This window comes from Hibiscus syriacus, unplaced genomic scaffold (assembly GCF_006381635.1).
Source record: "Hibiscus syriacus cultivar Baekdansim isolate YM2019G1 unplaced genomic scaffold, ASM638163v2 tig00009796_pilon, whole genome shotgun sequence".
NCBI lineage: Eukaryota > Viridiplantae > Streptophyta > Magnoliopsida > Malvales > Malvaceae > Hibiscus > Hibiscus syriacus.
The window spans coordinates 203069-221501 of NW_024062201.1; positions in this window are offsets into that span (position 1 = coordinate 203069).

The following is an 18433-nucleotide window of genomic DNA, read 5'->3' on the forward strand; positions in this document are numbered from 1 at the left end:
ATACTGTATTTTCTTGGATCAGCTCCAAAAAGCAAGGTGTTGTCTCTCGATCATCAGCCGAAGCAGAGTATCATAGCCTTGCTAACTCGGTTCTGAACTGGTTGGGTGCAGCAACTTCTGTATGAAATCGGTATTACTTGCAAGTAATCCAACTGTGTGCTGTGATAACACCTCTACTGTGTCCATGGCCATAAACCCTACACACCATGCTAAGATAAAACATGTTGAAATAGACTTCCATTTTGTGCATGAAAAGGTTCTTGCAAGGACATTGCTTGTGAACTATGTTTCCTCCTCTGAGCAAGCGGTTGATGTGCTTACGAAACCCATTTCTCCATCTTTGTTCAAAGGTATGTGACACAAGCTGGGTGTGTTCTTGGGAGGAGATTCAGCAAGAAGGGCAACCAGGAGAATAATAGTGGATATGGGTTGTTACATTTATGTTGTAACCGTTTATAGTTTGTTGGGCTCAGTTAGATTTGGGCTTCAAGGTTGTAACGGGGTTCCTCTCAATCGGTTGTATGGACCTTGTCTTGGCTTGCTAGTATGTAACTAAGCTGTTGTGTTTTGTTAGGGAGGCCTAGTTGGGGGTTGTTTTCATTAATCAATACCATATCTCGCTTCGAAAGATAGTATGCAGGTTGGCAGTCGATTCTTTTGGTGTTTGGTTAGAGTACTTTGTGCTGTTGCAGGTATTGTGAATCCTTTTCTTTTCTTTGTATTCCGAGAAGAATGTATTCTTTTCTTCTATTAAGATTTAGGAAGGTTTTTAACGATACATTCTTTTTTAACTTTGATTTTATAAAATAATTAATTTGTCGAGCAAAAAAAAAATTGGTATATATAATACTTTCTTTATGGGTAAAGCATACAAATGATCCCGAGTGCATGATATTATTTTGTTGAGTCTATCGATTATTACAAATTATAAAATGATCCTCTTCTTATAGGATGTTGTTTTATTAAGTCTCGACTACTTTTTTTAGCACAATGGATGGATGTCCCTTGTTCCCATATGTAATGAGGTAAGGGGGAGGTAAGATAGTAGGTTGCCCCCACCAGGTTAAGAGCAATTTCCGTAAAAGACCTTCGAATTATGAAATGTCCTCCGTGTGACTCGATCTCACGACCTCAAGGACAAGAAACTTGTGCACAACAATTATTTATTAATATTAAATACAACTTGACAGTGCAGAGAGATCTAGCTATCTCTAAAAATCCCGACATTTATTAGGTTAAATTTGATTTGGCCACGTGATTTTAGTGTCTATTTTATTACTTGGAACGAAAATGTATGCTTGCACTTTTGTTTATACATTTTAAGGTTTAACAATGCCGAAATCTTCAAATATTGTACCTCTTTTTCACTTCCGATTCACTGTGTTTTTGTAAGTGACTGATCCATAAATTTAAGAATATGGATTTAGAATTTTAATATATTCTTTTAAAATAATGTGTATGGGTAATTTTTAATTTTTTTCTATTTTTCTTAACACATTAAATGAAATTTAACCATTTTTTCAAAACAATAAGATACATCAAGGGTCTTAATGCATCTGCCCAAGTTTTTGCCATGAAGACATTATCTCAATTCATTTAGAAAAAAAAATGTCATTTAGAAAAGGCTTAATAGCAAAATAAGTGCTCAAATTATACCGTTTTCCCCAAATATATGCCTAAACTATTTTTTGACTCATTCAAGTACCTAACGTTATAAATGTTACCCATTTAGGTGTCCGGGCCATCAATGACGTTAATTTTTCTTGTTAAGTGACATGTGTCACAATCTGGTGATTTTAAAATTTATTTTTTAAAATATTATTATAATTATAAAAAAACCTAATTTCTCTTAAATTATAAAAAAACCAAAATACCTAAAATTCCCAAATCATATCCTTAACCCGCCATCCTCTTAGTCATACGTCGTTGATTGGTTGTCGAGATCGCGTGGGATCATGATTTTCATCATAGGGTTCTTGGGGTATAAAATGTTGATCGATCGTTGATCAGTCACGATTTCATGGGGGGTTTGGTAGCCAAGGGGAAATGAGGTCAGGTGGAGCTTCGTCGATGGAAAAGGGCGACAACCAATGTGGGTTTAGGGGTTGAAATGAAGATTTTTAACGTTTTGGGTTCAAAATGTTTATGTTTTTCTTTAATATATATATATATATAGTTTTAATTTTTTAAAAAAAAATTTAGAAGCACTAGATTGTGACACATGTCATTTAACGGGAAAATTAATGTTGTTTACGGTTGGGACACCTATATGGATAACGTGTGTAACATTAGACATTCATTCAGGAAAAAAAAGTATAGTTTGGACATTTATTTTGGTACTAAGTCTTTAGAAGAACTCAAAACCCATATGCATGTCAGATTAAAATCAAGTTTTTTAAAGGGTAAACTACATAGTTTGTCACTAATGTTTGGGAGTTTTCGTTTTCCCCACTGATGTTTCAAAAGTTACAAATTGGTCACTAACGTTATCGATTGATTACAAACTGGTCACTCGACGTTAACAGACGTTAACAAAACTGACAAAAAACACACCTGACGCGTTAAGTGCTGACATGGCATGAGTTGAATAGGTTGATCTTCACGTGAATTTTCCTAATCTCTAACGGTCACTTCATCTTCTCCTTTCCTATTTAACCCAAGAACAAAGTTAAAATTAGGGTTTTCTATTCACATTTTCTTTAAAATTTGGTATGAAAATTGTAAGGCAAATCCTTGAAGATGGAAGAATCAATTGATTTTCCATTGATTTTTCGCTTTACAACTGTGGATGCCCAGCGAAGGTGGCCAACGCTTGAAAAAATGTCTCAGTTGATCAGCCATTGATGCAACTGAATCGGTGTAACATCCCAAAAACCGGGCTAGTGACCAAAGTGTAAGATTTAAATTTTGTGATTAAGTAGATAAATTGAAAAGTTCAGGGATTTACTTAGAATTATTTGTGTAGGATTGATTAGCAAGAATTGAAAGAAGGAAAGACAAAAAGGTCAATAAACAAGAAAGAAATTTAAAATTTTCTTAGTGGGTATTATATATCCACATGGAGAAGAGTTAAAGGAATCCAGAATTTTCTCCCTTTTTCTTCATCATTTCTTTCTCCTTTCTACCGTGTCTTTATACCTAAGGTAAGTGATCTTTGACTTAGCTATTTCTTGAGTTTTAAGTAGTTTTTGGTCTTTGGGTGTAAGGAAAGCTTAAGGAAAGCTTAAGGTGGATTAAAGCCATAGATGAGTGAATTAAAGATGAATTTGTAAATAGGGTTTTTGAGTGATTGATAAGAATTGGTTAGATAATGAAATTTGAAGTTATTTGACTTGTCATAAGCAAGAATAAGAAGATTAAAGTGTTGGAAAGATTTGGGATGTGTTAATTAAATGGTATGATTTTTAGTTTCAATGTTTTAATGGTGTTTTGGATGTTTGGGTGTATTAAAGTGATGTAGGTTGGTTTTAATAAGTGTAGTTGTGTTTAAAGGCCTAAAAGGAAAGTAAAGTGGGAAATTTAGCTGAGTTTTGGTAAATTTCGGGTTGAAATGAGTAAGTTCTGGACAAGGGGTTAGTACTGGATGAACAGTACCAATACTTCAAAGCAAAAATAGGTGAAAAATGGGTTTGGGTATCATACTGGAAGAACAGTATCGATATCATAAGATGAAATAGTACGAATCAGAAGAACAATATCGATACCGAAGGAGTAGCATCGATACTAAAGGTATTAATACTAATGGATAAGTATCAGTATCATTTTAGAGATGAAATTCCAGAATGTAGAATGGGTATCGATACTGAAGTATAGTATCGATACCATATTGAGGAAGCATCGGTACTGGGCCTGGGGTACCGATATTATTCATAATGAAAATTTGAATTAAGTGTTTCTTTAGCTTAAGTTATTGATGATTGATTAATAGTGATTCGAATTCCGATATTCATATCGATCGTATATTTGTGTAGATACGAACGAAAGCAAGTTTCAGATGAATCGACGATATAAGATTGACCAAGAGAGAGATACGAGTTTTGCTTTGACTAAGTGAGGCTAAGGCGAGTGCATATTACTATATATTGTCTTATGGAAAGAAGACTTGCGATGACTCTATTTCCGATAATTGATTAAAAAAAATGTTTGAAAGTTTATGAAATAATATGATTATATGTTTACATGAATATAAGCATAGTTTTGATTATATTACTACATGAACATGCATTGTTTATATTTCATGCTATGTGATATGACTTACGTGATTATATGAAATGCGATATAAGTTATGTGATATTGAACTACGTAATTATATGATAATGTGATAAGCTATGTGACATGATCTATGTGATTATTGTCTATGTGATATAAGCTATGTGAAATGGTATAAATGATAAAGTCCAAAAGTATGCGATGAGAGATAAAGGTATAATTGGCATACCAAGAGTCGAGGGTTCTACGCGGTCTTTTGGGACAATTCTACATGGTCCTTCAGGACATTTTTACGCACATCAATGCTACGGCACAAACAAGACCACCGGAAGCAGACAATGATGAACAACCACTATGTTTGTGGCAGGAGAGAGATATCGATCACTTGAAACATATTGTACCAAAGAAGCGACTTCTCTGCAGTTAGAATTTCTCATCCTGCTATCATCCTATATCATCAGTTCAAGGAATCAAGTCAGATGGGATAAAATTCAAGATAGTTATACAAAATTCAATCAGATTTTTCCTGGATCATAAATTCAACAATGAAAAAACTTTTTTTTTGGATAATTTATCTTTATTACCTAGTAAAGCAAAGTTTGTTACAAAAAAATACCGATCTCAATACAACATATACATTCTACATACCAAAAAACAGATCGGTTAGTCAATCCCCCATGAAATTAGAGGTGAGAGGTGACTCTATCATTCCTATTGATTCTTTTCCCTTTATGCTTAATACTTACAAGTTCTTTAATACAAACAAGGAGCTTGTCTTGGATAGGAGCATCCTGTAAAAATCCTTCGATTAAGTTTCTCCCATAGAATGTAAATGTAGGCACACCAAGCAAGCCTGAGAGTAGTGGTAAGGAGAGACTTTCCTTTCCATGTGTTGGAAGCCCAAGTTAACAGTCATCCCATGAGAGCAGGATTTTGTAATTCTGTTAAAAATCAATTTGGTTCCATAGGAAAGAAACAGTGGAACATTCAAAGAACAGATAATTTCTGGTTTCCATTACTTCATTACACAGCACACAACTCCCATATAGTAATTCCCATACTGCAGGCGATCACGAGTAGGCAGTCTGTCGAGGGTGGTCATCCAGGCTAGCATGCTATATTTGGGAACATGTTGTGGAAACCATATCAAAGAATGCCATGGAACTTTTCCTTCCTTCACCCTTATCTCCTACCAAATTTCCTTTATAGAAAGGCATCATTCAAGATTGTTGTGGTTATTCAGTTCGTAGCTTGAGTATTTGGTTTAAACTCCAACTGTAGTTTGTATTTCCTACCAATTGCCACAGGTTACTATCCCGTTAACAGAGGAATTAATCCAGGCAACCCATAAAGAGCCCTCTCCAGCCAGTATATTCTTTATGAGCTTAATCATACAGGCTTTGTTCCAGATTTAAGGTTTTTCAGTCCAAGTCCTCCCTCTGATTTTTGCTAACAGATTTTGGTCCAGCTAACTCTTGCTCCTGATGTGGATTTGTCAGAGCCCTTCCAGAAGAACCTAGAGCAAAGTTGTTCAATTTTTCTAATTATTGATTGAGGGAGAAGAAGCTGCATACACCAATAATTAACAATGCTGAACAAACTGCTCTTATGAGTTCCAGTCTTCCAACGTAACTCAAGTTTTTAGCAGACCATATAGTGAGTCTTGCTTTAATACTAGCAATAAGAGGGTCACAATCTTTCTCATAAAGTTGTCTAGTAGTCAGTGGGACACCAAGGTATCGAACATATAAGCAACTGTACGAAAAAACAATAGCTTGTTTAATTTGTTCGATGTTCATCGTTGAAATTCCAGTAGAGATAAAAAAACACTTAGCAGCATTTAAATTCAGTCCAGACAATTCATAAAATTGATCAAGAACATAGATGGCTCTAATGATAGATTCAACATTGGCCTTACTAGATATCAACAAGTCATCAGCAAATGAAAGGTGAGTGAGTCATATTTTCTTACATTTTGGATGATAACTAAAGAGGCCTCTAGCAGCAGCCATATTCAACATTTGGGAAAGAATATTCATGGTAATTATAAAAAGATGGGTGAAAGGGGGTCACCTTGACGAATGCCTCTTGCTCCTTTGAAGTAACCAATTAGGCTCCCATTGAGGAGATAGAATCTAGCTCCTGTGAAGTAAGCTTCAATCTAGTTTAAATCTTTGAGGGAGGTCCAATGCTTTCAAGACAACATAAAAAACCCCAATGAAGAGTGTCGAAAGCCTTTTGGAGGTCAATCTTCAATTTACATCTTGGGGATATAACTTTCCTTCCATATCCCTTAACTAGTTCTTGAGCCAAGAGAGTATTGTCTACAATGCTTCTACCTTTAATGAAGGCAATTTGATGAGAGAGACCATTCTAGGGATACGACTGGTCAGTCTTTGGACTAAAATCTTGGTTATGGTTTTATAGATGACTGAGCAGCAAGATATAGGCCTGAAATCCTTGACTTTGCTGGGATTTGGAGTTTTTGGGATTAGAGCAATAGTGGTAGCATTGAATGCAGGAAGCATTGAAGAATGCTGAAATTTTTTTACAGCTCCCACAACATCCTCTCCAACTATGGTCCAAGCCTTTTTAAGAACAATGGAGTGTAACCATCGACCTGGGGCTTGTCGTTGCCTTGAGCAAAGATAGCTTCTTTGATTTCTTCAGTGGTGACATCTTTGGTAAGGTTAGAAGAAAGATCAGGAGGCATTGAATAGTTCATAATGTCTTCAAGACTCATGGTCACAACCTTTAACTTTGTTATCCACTTCCCAATTAAATTCATAAAGAATTCTTGCACTTCGGAAGCCATTGCATCAAAGGTTTCAAGTCTTAATCCTTGATCATTAATGAGCATTCGGATAGTATCCTTCTTTTATTAACAACTACAGCAGAGTGAAAGAATTTAGTGCATTTGTCCCCCTTTGATCCATTGAACCTTTGCTTTTTGTTTCAAGAACATGAGCTCTGCTTCTTCTAGGATAAGTAAATCTTGTTGTAATTGTAGTTCTTTATCAAAAGAATCTTCACCCTTTAAAGAAAGAAGTTGCTTCTTTTCTAATTCAAGCTTTTTAGCCTTGACCCGAGAAGGTAAATCACTGTAGCAAGAATTGTTGAGGTTTTTAAGATCGGTCTTGAGGCGCTTGAGCTTAAGGAACAAATCTTCATGGGACTACCAAGGGCAGAAGGATGCCAGGACTGCTCCACAATTCTCTGGAAATTGGGATGAAGTGTCTAGAAATTAAAGAATTTAAAAGGTTTGGGGTTGTTGTTAGAGCTTCTTTAGATAGCCATACAATAGTCATACAGTGGTCTAAACTTCTGTAGCTAAAAATTCAACAGCAGAGTTATGAAAAGTTGTAGCCCAATTTGAGTTAATAAACCATGTCAAGCTTCCTAGCAAGATAGGAACCAGATTGCTTATTGCTCCATGTGAAAAGTGGTCCAATAAAGGGGTGATCATGGAGGTTAAGATCTGGGAGACTTCCTGAAATTCTTTCATTTCCGGGAGGAGGAGAGCAGAAGTAGTTCATGATCTGAAGATTCATAAGGGTGCAAAGTGATGTTAAGTCACCACCTAGTATCCAAGGAAGATGACCAATGTTGCTTTCCAGATTTTGTAGCTGATTCCACAACTGTTTCGAATGATGTTGTCATTGCTTCCATAGACAATAGAAATAACAAATGAAGTTCCTAGGAATAATCCTTTGACAGTTATGATCTGATAAGAAGTTTGAATAACAGATAACTCAATATTTTTTTCTTCATAGAATCCAAACTTTCCATTAACAGCAAATCCATAGTTTGTACTAACATTCCAACAAGCAAGTTTAGTATTAAAAATATTAATGGATTCTCTTCTTTAACTCTAGTTTCTAACAAACATAAAATATCAACTTTATTCTAAGAGGCTCTAAGAAGAACTTTGTCTTATTTTAGAGGATGATGAATCCTCTAGTGTTCCAAAAATTGACAATCATTGAGAACGAAAGCCTATGGAGGAACTTGCACCCCCTACTGCAGAACTTTGACTTTATCCAGTTTGCTCTTCTTTTTCTGCTTAAGCTCTTTTACCAGTTCGGCTACACCCTTGGAAGCATTTCGACTTGTTCTTTGAGGCACATCAAGGGTTGAGGAGTTATCTCTCAGCCGAGTTAAGGATTTCAAATCTATTTCTTGATCCTGTAAAAGAGGCTTTATCCTTAGTGGTCTTCCTCTAACTTTCTTAGGAAACCGATGTTCCCTCTTTAGGTAGAGGAATGTATCAGTAGGAATTGCATAAATTTTATTATGACAGCCAGCATTTGAGTCTGATGGAACTTCATTAGGAGCAGTACAAGTAATGTCAGTAGGAATAGATTTACTTGCAGAGTCTTTCTCTTGACAGCCAACAAAAGAATCAGATAGAACTTCATTTGGAGCAGCACAATTAGGATCAGATGTGTTAACTGTCTCTTGAATAGATACAACAGGATCAAGATTAGTAATGGCTTGAACCTTAGACAGTTATGGTTCTACTAGCATGGAAATGGAATTAGATTTGGAATCAGCTTTTCTCTTCCAAACTTGGGTAGGATTTGTGTTAGTTTTGACCAGACAGATTTTTTCATTATGGCCAAACACCTTACATTTCCTACAGCAAGGAGGCAGCCAAGGAACCTCGATGTGAATCGAAGTGGTTATGTTATCTTAAGAACAACTTCTAAGGTTTTTGGAATGACATCTTCAACTCCTACTTCAATGCAATCTTTGCAAATTCCAGTCTAGTTTTTAGAGGCTGTAACCGAGTTCATCGAGAATAGGAACACCAATGCCACTAGCAATATAGCTTAAGCCTGCTTGTGAATAAGTTCTAAAGGGACGTTGAACAGATGAACTCAGATAGGGATTTTGGATAAATCAAAGTTTAAACGTTTAATATAGGGTTCCCATTTCTTATGATTAGGGGTTTGTTTTAGTATATACCAAGGGCCATTTTCGATAACCCAATCCCTAACAAATTCAGATGAAAAAGAAAAGACATATAGGTTGCTCCTCGCAATACTCACCTGAACACGTGAACCTTGCAGTTTTTGTCCATAGTGAGTCAACAATCTTTGCAATGTTGTGAAATTAGGCGTTGGTCCGAGGAACTGCCCCACTAAGGTGATTTCCACTCGGAGATTCCGGCTTCTAGGATCTCTGAGGGAGGATTGATCGTTGAAATTCCATCTCTGATAATCGGGGGATGGTAGTTTAGGGATTGACTGGTTGAACTCCCGAAAAGTTTTCTCCAATCCATGCGACTAAAGGGAGAAAGCTTGAAAGAATCCCGACTTAAAGTAAGCTGAAAGGACGAGAGGTTCACCGGAGACACGACGGATTTTCCTGTTTCGTTAGACCTGCTAACGTTGTAGAATATTAGTACTGTTCTATTTTTTTATGAAAAAACTTTATCTACTCCGAGCTATCTGAATTGAGCAATTTTAAATACGCAATGTTGGTGCAATGTTTTTTCCTCTTAAACATGAATCATGGTTTCTATAATAAGGAAAGTACGTAAACTTCTACCTACCTGTTTCCCTTCCTATTTGAGGGTTGTTCAATCATCAAGACACTTGGGAATCTTGAGAAGAATCTACTTCCTCCGCTCCAGGAATGAGCTGCAAAAGAAGAAAATGCGAGGGGGAATTTAAGTTAGAAGAATGTCAGACGGAATCAAGAATCGCCATATATCGATACCTGCAATCGAACTATCTTGGACTTATCCCGTGCAACATCAATTGAAGAACTCATGCTCGTCTTTTCTGCATCCTCTCTTTTAAATAGAGAAAATAAATCCATTTTGATCTAATGAAAACCATAGGATTTACACCCCTCTTTGTTTGTTTGGGAGAGAGAGGTGGACTTACGATTTGCCCGGTTTCTTTTTCTTCCTTCGTTTTGCGGTAAGGACACCTCAAATGTCAAAGAATGCAAATCATTGGAATACAAGTACATAGACAACTAATTAAACTGAAATGGCTTATGGTCAAGTTCATAAACGTGAAGGATACGGGTAGGACGGGCCGAATTGGATTCTTCATTGCAGAAAACACTCTAGTGGTGCTCAAATATCTCATGGGGTGTTTCAATATTTTCTTGATTCTTGTTCAAACCATGGTTTCAAATCCGGTCCGAAAACGTGATAGCGCCCGTAAATTGCGATTTCGTTGCCGTTCGAGTTAGACGGTCGCAATCACGGTAAATCCGAAATGACCAAAAACTCGACCGCTACCCGCGATTTGAAAACCTGGTTCAAACGGTAGCCACCTTCGCTGTGCATCACAGTTGCAAAGTGAAACATCAATTGATTCTTCCATCTTCAAGGATTTGCCTTACAATTTTCAGACCCAAATTTTAAAGAAGATATGTAAATATAAAACCTAATTTTAACTTTGTGCTTGGGTCAAATAGAAAAGTAGAAGAGGAGGTGACCGTTTGTGATATTAGGGTAATTCACGTGGCGGTCAACCTATTCAACTCATCTCATGTCAGCACTTACGTGCATGTGTGTTTTTCGTCGGACTTGTTAGCGTTGAGTGACTAGTTTGTAGCCAATCGAAAACATTATTGATCAATTTGTAACTTTTGAAACATCAATGAAAAACAAAAGCTACCCAAACATTAGTGACCAAATATGAGTTTACCCTTTTTTAAAATATCACCTTTTCAAGAATCAAACAAATTGACGATTTATAATACCCAAGCTTAATACTAAAGAATAGCCGTATTCCTTTGGAGTTAAAATAAAAATACCTAAATTATTATTTTTGGTTTGTTTTAGTATTTAAATTTTTATTTTTTTTAAATTATGACTAATGTTTAATTTTTATTTTATTTTAGTATCTCGCCGTTAAAAAATTAACCAAATTGCATATTTTTATGGGTAAATTCCATAATTTGTTTTTTTGCTCGGCAGAAGAACATTTTTATTAAATAAATCCTGAGTCAAGAGTCTCGTTAAAAACCTCCCTAAACTTAAGTGGAGGAAAAGAGTACTCTTGACTAGGAGCAAAATACAACTCCAAACGATATAAACGAAACAAAACACAAAACAGACGAAGATGCCCCTTCAATATCTGAAGCCCCCTACTAAAGGCAAGGCTGGGAGCAATGCAATGATACAACAACCAACAGACTTAGTGCAACAGCAGCACCTTCAACCGACACTTTAAAGACTTAACACAAACATCATCTCTAGAAACCATTATAGACAAAACCGGGCTGAAACAAGCAAAGCTAACATCATCTAAAAGAAGAACAGAGAACGACTGCATGCTTCGACAATTACGCTCCAGACCATACCTAGAAATAGATAGGTTAACGACCTAACCGACAAAGAGAAAGCCAACAAAACAAGTAGAGCAGCTAACGAAAATTCCAGCACTGTAGAGGTCGTCCAGACCAACAGCAACCAAACTTCCAACATAATAACCCAAAAGCAATCGGTTCTGCTCACCCCATCAAGCGCAAAGGAATGCGCCATTCTATTACGATTACAAGGCATGAACCAACCATTGCACTACTTGATCATCCAAACAACTTACAAATTTCAGGAAGAACAATTGGAAATACTCTTCGGGAAACACCTCTTTGACCAACAAGACCAAGCAAACCAAAAAGGGTAACACAACTCCCTCACACAAGCCAAGATACAACTAGCAAAAGACAATATGGAATGGCCGAGACAACCAGCACAATCAAACTCTAAACTCCTACAAAAACAAACAACAAAACAAAAACTTTGATCCCTTCTCAAAACGCCTAACAAACCTATAGAGAATAATAAAACAGAACATTACTAACTGCCGCCAGAATCTAACATGAATCAGTGCAACTTTAATTCATTACTAACAAAGCTACTTCCTTTACCACTTCCTGTTTCTCATCGGAAAAATGGATACCAAGGCTTTTACCCAACTCCAAAGTTTTCTCGGCTTCTTTAAATGCAGCCAACCATCTACCTTTTAAATCTGAATCAGATAATGACCTTCTTGATAACTCTGAGGAGTCCAAATCATCTATCTTCAATTTGAGCTTCTTAAGCGCTTGATCCCTTTTTCTTCTGCTTGGAACAGATAAAACTTGATTTTGTATTTTCAGAAGAGATCCATACTTTTTCGATTTTTTGTTTTTTCTCAAGTACTCAATTTTTGGAAATGAATTGAACAAATCATTAGTCACAAAATCTCCCCGACCCTTAAAGTCCTTAAGAGTCCTCCAACTATCTTCTCACTCCTATTTTAGTACTAAAGTTTATTTTCAATTTAACTGCTTAACTTTCAAATTGCTCTTATTTTAATCACTCTATTTTTTGTATTAATAATTTTTGTGACGTGATTTTTTTTATTAACATATAATTAAAAATAAAAAAGTGAAAGTTAGAGTGATTGAATTAGGAGTTCTTTGAAAGTTAAGTAATTAAATTAAAAAAATTAAACTTCGTGACCAAAATATGAGTGAATAGATAGTTGAATGATGAATAATGTAATTTACCCATAAAAATTATGCCACGTGAAAATTAATGTGACGAAATATTAAAAAGAAACAAAAAATAAATATTACTTATGATGAAATATTAAAAAAAACGTTACGTATGATTTATTTTAAAAAAATTTAAATATTAAAACAAACCGAAATTCATAATTTAATTATTAAAATAAATAAAAGTTGATATTTTAAGTACAAACACGTAATATACTCTATAATAAAAGCTGGATGAATGGAGAATCCCGAAGCACCACAATCGAGAAACAGACAAAAAGGTCTTTAAATATTCTCACCACCGCCATAGGCTGCCCCATGTTTTGCCACAGAACATATAACATAAACAAAACCCTGTAATAATAATATTATTGTGTTAAAAGTTACCCACCAGATTTATGCCGGTTTTCTCTCATTAATTTCATCAAAAATCTTATACTATAAGTTTAAGAGAAAATAACCTCAGTGACCAAAAATCCCATATAATATACGATTTTAACTAATTTTTTCTAGATTTGTCAATGCGATTTTCCAATTTCGCGTTACGATTTTCCCAATTCGCAATGCGAATAAGTAAATCGCAATGCGATACTGACTATCGCAACGCGATAATACAAAATCGCAACGCGATAATACAAAATCGCAACGCGATACTGACTTTGACTTTCGCAACACGATAATACATAATCGCAATGCGATTTTCAAAGCGCCATTAGTATCGCAACGCGTATTTTATTTTCAAATTCCAAACCCGAATATTATATATTGGAACACTGAACCGTCCACAGTACCCGAATCGTAACTCATAACCTAAAACCTAAAATCACAACTCAGTCCCATCTCCATCTCTCACTCTCTACGACGACATCCGTCCCCATCTCCGACGAAATCCGTCCCCATCTCCGGCGAAATCCGTCTATCTCCATCTCTCAGAGCCACCCTCACAATCAGAAATGGAAAATCAACCAAATCAACCACCGAGAGTTAGGTTTTTTAATTATTTTCATTTTAAAATTTTTGCATTATATTAGGTTTTTCATATTGAAATTGATGATAAGTTTACTGGTAATTTCAATAATAGATTAACCATTTCACTTAGATTACTTATTAAATTCATTCGATTGCTGCCAATACTGCTAAACTGTTTAGTCTTTAACCCTGTGAAGTTACTATTTGTCTTTGTTTTGTCTTTTGGTTGAAGTAATGCAATTCATTCAAGTTTCAATTTTAGGCAATGACTATTTGAAACCGAGAATCGCAACGTGAAATGAAAATCGCAACGAGAAAATCGCAACGCGATTTTAGTTTCGCGTTACGATTCTCTCGTTGCGATAGTCAAATTCGCGTTGCGATAGTCATTTTCGTGTTGCGATTTTCATTTTCGTGTTGCGATTTTAAGTTTCAGAAACTATTCTTCTTCTGCAAATTGAACTTGAATGAATTGCATTACTTCAACCAAAAAACAAAGACAAATACAAATTCACAGTGTTGCAAATTTAAGTTTGAAGAATAAACTACTACTCTTTATGTTTATTATTGTTTTTGGTATATCTTCACAGTGTTTTTTGGTATCTAACTTAGTATGTTTATTGTTTTGTAGAACTTTTATTCGGCTCAATTGACCTTAAGAAATAAAGTAAGTCTGGCCAAAACAATTGCGTCGAAGCTTTCACCTGCACAAACAAAAATGTTTGAGGATACTTGCTTCGGGCCATGGCTGAAAGTACAACATCCCGGTGGAGATGCGATGTTGACACACCTGTTTCTTCAAACCATGACTAGCGATCTACCAGAGACTATACAACGTCGTGATGAAGAGATATGGTTTGATTTTCCACCGGCGTATACGTGTTTTGGGCGGGAGGAGTTTTGCTTAATCACCGGTCTACGCTTCGGACACGATGATGTAGGTCGGTACACTAATTACCTGCCCATCATGGTTATCCCGGGTTTTTCCTGGAGCTGGAGAGGCAGAATCTACACGGAAGACTTGACGAGATTATTGAATAAGAAAGATGGTTTTACTCGGATAGATGACGTCGATGTTTGTCCGAGTATGCCTTCTAATACTTTTGCATGCCGGCTTTTTAAGCGGGAGGCCAGACACCTATTCCGAATGATCTAATTAAATTGGTAGAGGACCTAAATGCATGGAACCTATTTCCGTGGGGTTCGTATTTATGGAAAGCTACATGGAATAAGTTATCGTCTGCCTTGGATGATCGAAAAAGTTTGCATAGCGATAGTTCCAAATACATTTTGACAGGCTTTATTTGGGCCTTTAAGGTAAGAATTTTTATATAATGTTTCCAAAATTATAATTAATTATTTAACAATTACTAATGTTTGTTATTATATTGTTTGTAGATTTGGATATTTGAGGCCTTTCCCGCAATGCAGACATATGCAATTAAAACTTCAAATGATATTCCCAGGGCTATTTCCTGGAAGAGGAAACGGACCTTGCAATGGGAAGATTTACTAAACGACAATAAATAATATAAGTTAACATAAATACTACCATATGTTTATAAACAAGTTATTACTAGTACACGTTTAACTTTGTTTGAGCTTTTATATTGTTAGGAGGCCAACACTCCATTACATAGGCTGACACCCACAGAAGCTGAGCTTGCCACTGATTGGTGGCAAGCTAGTAAGCGTTTTTTTGATGGCACGGATGATGAGCAGCCTCCACTTCGGGAGCCATCACCTCACCCAGAGCTATCACCTCACCCAGAGCCATCACTTGATCGACCCGAATATACACCTCTACAATGACATCCATCACCTATTCTGTCACATCATCGAGCCTCTTCTCCACCATCACCTCAAGATAGGCGACCGGCAAAGATGCCACAACGTTTATCTCCCTGTTCTCCACCTCCACCTCCACGGGATGAGTTAGGGGTTACGTGATGAGTCAATGCTTGCGTGAGGAGGTCGGTACTTTACGCAAAGAATATGGTGCATGGCGTGTTGAGGTGTCTACTTTACGTGGTGAGGTAGCCGCTCTACGTGAGATGGTAGTATCGTTGTAGAATGAGGTTCATACTCTACGCAACGAGGAAAGTTTAAGATTTTTCATATTTAACTTGATGATAAATTTACTCGTAATTTTACTTAGATTAACCATTTCACTTAGATTGCTTAGTAAATTCATTCGGTTGCTGCCAATACTGCTAAACTGTTTATTCTTTAACCCTGTGAAGTTAGTATTTGTTTTTGGTTGAAGTAATGCAATCCATTCAAGTTTCAATTTGCAGAAGAAGAATAATTTACTTTCGCAACACGAAACTTAAAATCGCAACGCGAAAATGACTATCGCAACGCGGAAATGGCTATCGCAATGCGAAATGAAAATCGCAATGACAAAATCGCAATGCGAAATGAAAATCGCAACGACAAAATCGCAACGCGAAAATCTGCGATTTTCATTTTCGCGTTGCGATTTTGTCGTTGCGATTTTCATTTCGCATTGCGATTTTGTCGTTGCGATTTTGTTTCACATTGCGATAGCCATTTCCGCGTTGCGATAGTCATTTTCGCGTTGCGATTTTAAGTTTCGTGTTGCGAAAGTAAACTATTCTTCTTCTGGAATGTTTATATATGTTGTTCTTTTAAATGTTTATATAAGTGCTTATTTCTGGAATGTTATCTGATGCATTTTGTGAACTATGATAGAATAATGACTTGGGTGAATACAATGCAAGTTTGAAACATATTTGTCTTTGTTTAATATCATGTCTGTTTATTTACTGATTTATGTATTAATTTTTTTAGCGGCCCGATAAGGTGGATGCTTTACGTTGGGTTTTTCTTGCACGACGAAGTTCACGCATTAGACGGCGTGCACGTGCTATTACGTCTCCGTTCACCCCAATAGTGCGAAGACTCCGCAAGAAGAAGCCCGACTCACCTGTCATCCCTCAAGAGTCCCCTCCAATCGTTCAAGAGGCCCCTATCATCCCTCAAGAGTCCCCCCCACCGTTCAAGAGGTCACTGTCATCATTGAAGAGGTCCCTCCCACCATTCTAGAGCCCGATTCACATGGGGTAATATATCGAATTATTGAGAAACCCCCACCGTTGCCGGACATGATGGATGAGAGTTGGTTCTCGTATGAGTTACTGGCTAGTACCCTTCCGGTATCTGAAGTGGAGAGGAGACAACTACCGGAAACAATTCTGGATAATACCCTTTGGGCTAAGATTGCAGTTGATTTTTATTTACATGAGCGGAGACAAGGGTGTTACACTGACATAAGCAAACTCAACGATGAGATGTATTTGTTGCTTAATCAGTCTTGGTGGGGTGTGTTATTAGGGGTTGAAGACAATGGCTATTTCGATGGGGAGGTAAGTCTTATATTTGTCTTATATATGATTTTGATTAATTTTTTAAAAATTAATGTAATTCACTAATATATGTCTTTTTTTGTAAAACAACATATCGATGCGTAGGTGTCACGTCTTCTAATAATAAGGAAACTTAAGAAAAAAAATCGTGATATACAATAATGCCGGCGACTTTTCACGCAGTTCAGTTGAAGAATCAACGAGATGAATCATTTTCATTGGGCAATGGACAAGCTAAACTTTATCCTGCATGGTGGGAGGTCGATAAGGTTAGTATTTATTTTTTAAATTTTTTAAAGGTGTTCATAAATAAGTGCGCAAATAAATGAATTATTACTTATGATTGCAGGTGTTTATCCCTGTTTTGGAACGTCGTCATTGGTTTCTCGTCCAACTTCAGCTCCCATCCCTGAAGATAATAGTATATGACAACATGATAATTACATATCACTGTCTGATTTGAGATATATCAAGGGATGAAGCTCTCATTTGGCTAAATTCTTGGATGAAATTAATTATTGGACTCATTCTGGACACAAGAAGCCAAAGAAGTTCAATGTTACAGTTGTCAGAGACGAGACCGCGCCACAACAATCGCCGGGAGCCAAAGGGGATTGTGGTCCTCTCGTATGCATGTGCTTGGCGCGTTTTACGACGGGAAGCATAGAGTTTCTACCTCCCACCGATAGAGATAGAGCTGCAGTAGGCTTGTGGTTTCGGCATTATATGGCTAGAGCGATATATTCGAGACGCTGCCTACCTGCATCCGCGTTATGAAAGTATCCATAAATAATTGGTAAGTCAAATGCAAGTTTTGTTAACATATATACTCCTTTTGGTTTGAAATTGTTTGGTTAAGTACCTAGAATTCAATAATTTGCTGTTTGTAGGTTTTAGATGTGTAGGAAGTCTTGTTTGAGCAAATGTTTGGTTTCTGCAGGTTAATCCCTAAGTGAGCTGCGTGAAATGGATGTACGGGTGAAAAAGTTGATTCATTGATTCAATAATTGATGAGGAAATAAGAATTATTATTTTTTTGATTGTTTAATTGATTGTAAAAGATGATTTGTAATGTTTGATTTGTTTAATTGATGTGTACATAATTCTTATTTGTGCTTGTTTAATTGATTGAAATGTAATAGTTTGATTTGTGATTTTCAATCTGCATTATGTTGAAGGCAAAACAGACTATCGCAACACGAAACTGACTATCGCAACGAGAGAATCGCAATGCGAAATGAAAATCGCAACGAAAAAATCGCAATGCGAAATGAAAATCGCAATGCGAAAACTAAATTCGCATTGCGATTTTCATTTTCGCATTGCGATTTTCATTTCGCATTGCGATTCTCTCGTTG